Raw genomic sequence first — 7,015 nt, 5'->3', positions numbered from 1 at the left:
TGGAAGCACAAAAGAATTAATTATGGTATGCAATCTGACCGTGGGCTGCAAACATTAATTTGGGTCATTCCTAAGGATGTGACCCACTATGGAGGTGGCTACACAAGCCACTGTTAATTACCAAACAAAGTCGTAAGCCAAGGCATTTATAAACCAAGGCATATGCCACATGCAGGCAGGGACCACGGGTGGCAGAGCAGCTACAAAGAGGGGGAAGTGCTGTAGGTTTCAGATGCTGTCTGACATATCCTTAGCTTGTTGCTGGTGGAAGTCCGTACTCTTCAATGAATGCATATTTAAGGTTTTAGTAGTCACAAAAGGTTTGGTCAGACATGAGAGTGAGCAATGAGTTTTTCTCTGTGACCGAAATAGCTGAAGATAATTTGGCCCTGGTCTACACAGTGTTAAACGTCAACACTCACAATGTTTAGTCTCTTAGCCTTATAGACTCTTCAGCAAAACAGAGTGGCTTTTGTTTCTGGAAGCTTTAGCTAGACTTCTTTGGCACTGGGGGCTATGGTTGTGCAAGGTCTTGTTGTTGTAAGTGGTTTGATATGGAACTTCACGCAAAGATGGACAGTAGATGTGGCGACATCTTGGATTTACAGTGCCCGGGGAATATACCTTAAGGGAACATTCATGGCGTATGTCTGGTAGCTTATTGTTCCTTTTCATAGTCTTACAATTTTTACCATTTGCTTAATTGTCGTTAATAAAGCAGACGGTTTCATTAGCTGTTCGCGTGCTTCCCTCTAGTGGTTGCATGTGTGAGCAACAGGACAAAGGAAGGCACTTGTATGACATGGCTACACTAATTACACACACATACAGGAATGCACGTGCATACACACATTCACTCATACACACACACAGAGGAAAAGAAAAAAAATACCAGATTCACCTCACCCACTCTACAAAACATCCGAGCATCCCTCCTTAGCATTGTCAAGCTGCAAAAACTAAAGAGAAACAGAAGTACTGTTATTATCTTCCTCTCCAATCATACCTATCCTGGACTCTCAAGTTCTGAGTATTTTACAGCAATTATATGACACTACAAGTAACACTGTATCTATATTAAAATTACATATAAAATTAAGATGTACCAAATGTAATGGGATTTCTATCATATCCCAACAAATAGTCTAAAAAGAAAAGAAGAAGAAAAATCCAAAAGGTCTGCCTTCTCCTGCTAATTGTACATTCAATCCTATTTCGCTCTTTAAATACTGAAAATGCTGTTTCTTGCTCCCGTCCTCTCTCCTCCCATCTTCTCTTTTGATGTCTTTATCTGGACATGAGTACTGTGATGAGAGTATAAAGTGCCTTTAGTCTCATGTTTTGAACACTGGCCACAGCTTGCAATACTATTTTGAACTATATTAAAGGGACTTCAGGAAGTTCAACATGGCTGACCGGACCAGATCACTAGGGAAATGTTTACAGGCTACATGTCACGGCTGTGACCAGGCTCTCTGCTCCCAGACCTGTGCTATGTGAGCACCAGTCGCCTTTCTCAGTCTCCTCCTGCAACACAGTTAGCAGGATGGGCTGAACTCTCTCCTCAACCAGGAGTCAAGATGAAACCTCGGTCATACATCTTGCCACAATGATAACACAAGTAACTAATACAGACGATTAATAAAAAGAAAATTGAGGTTATTGATAAATTAAGCCTGACCAAGAGATGTTTGAACGCTGGGAGATGATTTTTAGGAGGGATTTGAAAGAGGTTGGAGCTGAGGACTACAGATGTCCTAGGATACACTAGTCTTCACTTAGTGGGGGGATTCTGCTGGGAGTCTGGAATCCCAGAATGCCTGAAGAATGGTGGGCCACAAAGACAGCACCTGTGAGGTTTCAATGGGAACCGAACTCTGTTGAAGACTGGACTCTAGACTGTGTAAGTCACATTTGTGCAGAGAACCAAGCTACGTTTTCCCCTGTGTCCTCAAAGCTGAGTGAGGGTGAACTCTATGGCATTGTTTTGTAGAGGAAGTTTTGACACAGCATAGCATGTAGGCTTCAGTATTGTCACTTCCCGGAGCTTTAAGCCAAACTGACACCAAGACTCAGGACTAAAGATCAGAAAAAGATTTGAGCGCACGCCTTTAATCCCAGCTCTCGGGAGGCAGAGGCAGGCGGATTTCTGAGTTCGAGGACAGCCTGGTCTACAAAGTGAGTTCCAGGATAGCCAGGACTGTCCCATACAGAGAAATCCTGTCTCGAAAAACCAAAAGAAAAAAAAAAAAAGAAAGAAAAAAGATTTGAAAATGTACAGTGTGAAAGGAGAGTGTCATTGTGGACAAAGCAGATGCAGATTAAATGGCTTTAACTGGCAAAGAGATCAGCACCATTAAACAGAAGATACACAAGGTACTCAGAGACCGATACAGCCATGGTCCAAGGGACCAGTCACATCTTGGGGTGGCTGCGGAGGCTGGCATTTTCTGTGCGCTGACACCATAGAAGTACTGGGTCAAGATAAAGGCCAGTGTGGATGGAGCACAAGTGGAGTCTGCATATCAGGGGTCCCTTGCAGCATATTCATGGGGCTCTGCATAAAATCTATGTTTGCAATATGGATAGGAGGATGTTGAAAACTGGAATACCTGCCATGGAAAGCTGCAGATACCATGTAGAGCTAGCCCAAGGCATGGAGTGTACTGAACAAAGCAAGGCTCCTCAAGCCTGTGGTGGATCGCATTGTGGTAACTTGTGCCACAGAACCACACCCAGGGCTACAAGATTTAACATTTGTCCTGTTTTGACTTTGTGTGGTCCAATATTTCCTTGCTACCTCCAAGCCCTCCCTTTGGGAATGATACCACCTGCTCTGTGCTACTGTATACTAGAAGATCATTTTATGAAGCCAAGTAGCTCAGGTATTGTCTTGAGACTCAGTAGAGACTTTGAACATTGGATATTTGGGTGAGCTGGAGTTTTTATTAATATAATGGGAACTCTCAGATTTGGATTAGTGAAACTTCTCATTATTAGACAATCATGAGCCTTCAGGGACAAGAGACAGAAGACTGATTTGAGTCTGAAATGTGCCCTACCAAACTCATATTTGGAATGCTAAATTCCCAGCTCCCAGTGCCATTTTTGAAAGCTGTGAAATCACTAAGTGGAGCCTTCAGGATCAGCAGAAGTCATCAGAGCCTTTGATGATTCTGGATGAGACCAGTTCTTTGTTCCTGCTGGACCACACATCAATAGGGAGTAGAACCTACCTGTCCTGCTCGCCATGATAAACGCAAATCCCTCTGAAACCAAGAGCCCGATTCAAGTTAAAGTCTTTGCTTGTACACACTAGAAAGGGATGTGCCCTTCTGAAGTTTCTGCCACCCTACCTCCCCTGCCATATGGGATGAAAGTTCTCTGACGCTGTCCCCAGAATAAACTTGACCTGTCTTGTTTTTCTCTTGTATTTCACCACAGCAACGTGAAAGCAACGCCAGCACAAGTGGTGGCCCAAGGTCCTCCTCCTCTCTCTCTCTCTCCACACACTGGCTTTCCAGGCACTCTCTATTCTGTCACTGGACATTTACAAGTTTTTCACTGTCACATAATTATCTCTTAGACAACTCTGAGAACTTGATAAAACTCTGCATCCCAGAGCTGAAGCCCTTTCATTTCTAATAATATGAAAGGAAGCCATGGCTGCCTCTTGATAAGGAATGGCTGTAATATGATAGGGAAGCTGACCTTAAACTTGGGACACAGAATCCAAACATGTACTTGTTATGTGATTTTGCATTTCTGCCTGTCTGGCATCTTGGGTTGGGACTTTTCAGAACACTCCCTTAGCATGAGGGAGAGCCTGGGTTTGATCTTCAGCAGCTTTCACCACTGCCAAGGGACTTCTCACCTGGCTTGCCTCCTTTCTGGCCTTAGTCTCAACTCTGTTTCTGGCTGGACCATCCACTTTCTCAGAAGAAATGTAGGGTCAGCAAATGTCTTTCCAATCATCAAGACAAGTTACACATTTGAGATTTTTCAGTAAAAGTTGCCCTGTCCTCGGTGTGAGGTGTCTGTAACTCCACTGTGTACACTCAGCATGTACACACACATGCACATACATGTACAACACACTCACGTGTGTGTGTGTATATATATATATATATATATATATATATATATAGTAAGAAGCACATAGACACAGCAGGATCTGGGATGTGGTGAGATGAAACTCCAAAGATGCCAATCATGATTGAGTTCCCACCAGAAGATAAGGGTTTCCCTTGCTGCGTGAACAGATTGACTTCTATGGGTCTCCACTCTCACCCTTGACTTCTGTGCCTGGCCAAGCAGATTCCTTGATTGATTCATTTTAGAAATGCTTTGTTTGTTTTTGCTGTGACATTTGGAAATGAGTCTGGAAGCCCTCTTAAGTTTGCGGCTTATACTTGGCAAAAAAACCGATCCACTTCTCTTTAATTTCCAGGGTCACACTGAACACGTTGTGCAATAACTTTATTGGAAATGAGAAATTTATGTGGATGAGCTGACTTTCCCACCCTCTTTGCTGTGTTGCTCACACTGAGTGTGTCCCCCACTCCACTGGTGAGCTGGGCCCCAACACCGACTCCCTCCCTAGGGAGAGTCCACAGGAAGACTCAAGGGATTCCTCTTATCGGCCGAAAAGACTGGAGAGGGGTTACACACAGTCACCCAGGGCCTGTCCATACTCACATGGTGATCTAATATAGACATTCTTTAGTCTCCAGAAGACCCTTTATCTGGATGCTTGGTCCCCATCCAGCCCCTGATATATAGAACCTACTTGTGCTGTCTCATAATACCAAAATCCTGGATCCTTTCTCATAGACTATGTTAAATGCCAAGCAACCTTTGACCTACACATGAAGTTTTTGACACATCTGGACAATCACAGGAAGTGAAGTGTCTTCAGGTGACTAGTTGTACATTTATTTGGAACCATAAGGATACTTTACTTCAGTTCCTTCCTTTCTGCCATCGTTCCCTCCTTCTCCCATCATTCCCTCCTTCTCCCATCATTCTCTCCTTCTCCCCATGATTCCCTCCTCCCCACATTCCCTCCTTCTCCCATCATTCCCTGCTTCTCTCATCACTCCCTCTTTCTCCCATCATTCTCTTTCTCCCCCCATCTTTCTCTTCTCCTCCCATCATTCTCTCCTTCTCCCCATCCTTCCTTCCTTCTCCCCATCCTTCCTTCTCCCCATGATTCCCTCATCATCATCATTCCCTCCTCCCATCATTGTCTTCTTCTCCCCCATCATAACTTCCTTCCTTCTACCCCCATATTTCCCTCCTCCCCAGACCCCTTTCTTACTCAAGGTGCCTAAGGACAATATATTTATTTATTGCTTACTTTTCTGGTATCTATAACTGAATTCCTGACAGGAGCTATTAGGGGAGGGAGCGAGGACACAGTTAGACTCATGTTTGAGAGGGTACAGTCCATAACTGACATGTGGAAGAGTTCTTAGAAGCTAGAGTGACTACAGATCCTCACATCTCAGCAGAGGATATTCAGGCCAGAATCAGTGTAGGACCAGACACCATGACCCACTTCCTATAACTAAACTCTACGTTAGTGATCTCACAATTTCCCCAAAGAGCACTACCAGTTGAGACCAAGTATCCAGACACAGGGTCTTGGGAGGGATCAGCTCACAGTCAAACCATAAGCTTCTAATTTCTGCAAATTTTACTTCCAGATCTCTTACTAACATAAAACCAGACAATTCATTTCTTTGGCATTATAGTTTAATTTTTTCTGTGTTCATGAGTATAGATATGAACATGCTGTCTTTTTGATTATGTATACAGCATGCAAGGCATTATTCCAATAATTTGTACATACTCATTAAGTTTTCCAAAAAAATGATAAGCTTTGGTAGTACTGAAATCTGAGAACCCCTGTTATAGGTTACTTAATAAGAAACTAGAATTAGAACAAAAACAAATCATTTTTTCTCTACAACAAAAAGCCTTTGTGGAGGAGAGGAAGAAGGGATGAGAGAGAGGATTCCCTACTCCCACCATTTAAAAAGGTGTGTTTGTATCCATGTGCCCCATGCACACACATTCCATGTGGGTGGATTTATACATTGTCACATGTGGAAATTTTCACCTCTGACATCCTTGTGTTAATTTTTTTTTACTTTAAAACATTTTAGATTTTAAAGGTTTCAACTTTTATATTGAGGTCTTTGATCCATTTAATGGATTTGCTGTATAAGGTGGACAACGGATGTCTGGTTCATTCTTTTATATGTGGATATCTAGTTCTAATTAAGAGGCTATATTTCTTCCTATGTATACTTTGGAACCTTTGTAAAAAATTAAGATGCTATTACTGTGGATTTGTATCTGTGCTCTCTTTCTGTTCCACTGAATACCATGTGATACCATGGTTCATTTCGCTCTGGCTTGGTTTGTTTATCTAGGGTCGTTTGTGTTTCCATATGATTTGTGTTTTACTTTATTTCTGTGAATAAGATCATTGTCTATGAACCTGTAGCTAGAAGGATCAAAGGCTCTAGGAGGGAACCTACAACTGTTACTCTGCTCCATGGATGTCATTAGGAGTTAGACCCATTCTCAATGACTTGTCATGGCATCCATAGATTAAGGCACCTCTCTAGGCCCTTGCCAGAAAAGCCTCTATCTGCAGTGAATGGTGATTAGCCTAGAGGCCCATACTGGCCAAGGTGAGGGAAATAAGAGACTAAGGAAGGCTCAGACATAAAATGAATTTAAGAAAACACTGGATTCTGAATAGGTTGGCATCATATCTGTAGACTGCTTTGAGTGGGTTAACCATTTCTCAACACCAGTTCATTCAATCCATAACTGGGGGATCTTCTCCTGTCTCTGTTTCTACAGTGTTTCACAGGTATTCTTGCAGAGCTCTCCTCTGCTTGGCTGTGCATATTCTTGGGCTTTGATTGTTCTTGTTCTTTTTGTTTGTTTTTGTTTTTTTTGGGTTTTTTTTTTTTTTTTTTTTTTTTGTGTTTTGAAA

This window comes from Mus caroli, chromosome 8 (genome assembly GCF_900094665.2).
Source record: "Mus caroli chromosome 8, CAROLI_EIJ_v1.1, whole genome shotgun sequence".
NCBI classification, from domain to species: domain Eukaryota; kingdom Metazoa; phylum Chordata; class Mammalia; order Rodentia; family Muridae; genus Mus; species Mus caroli.
The sequence above is the reverse complement of the archived record's forward strand: the minus strand, read 5'-3'. Positions refer to the sequence as shown.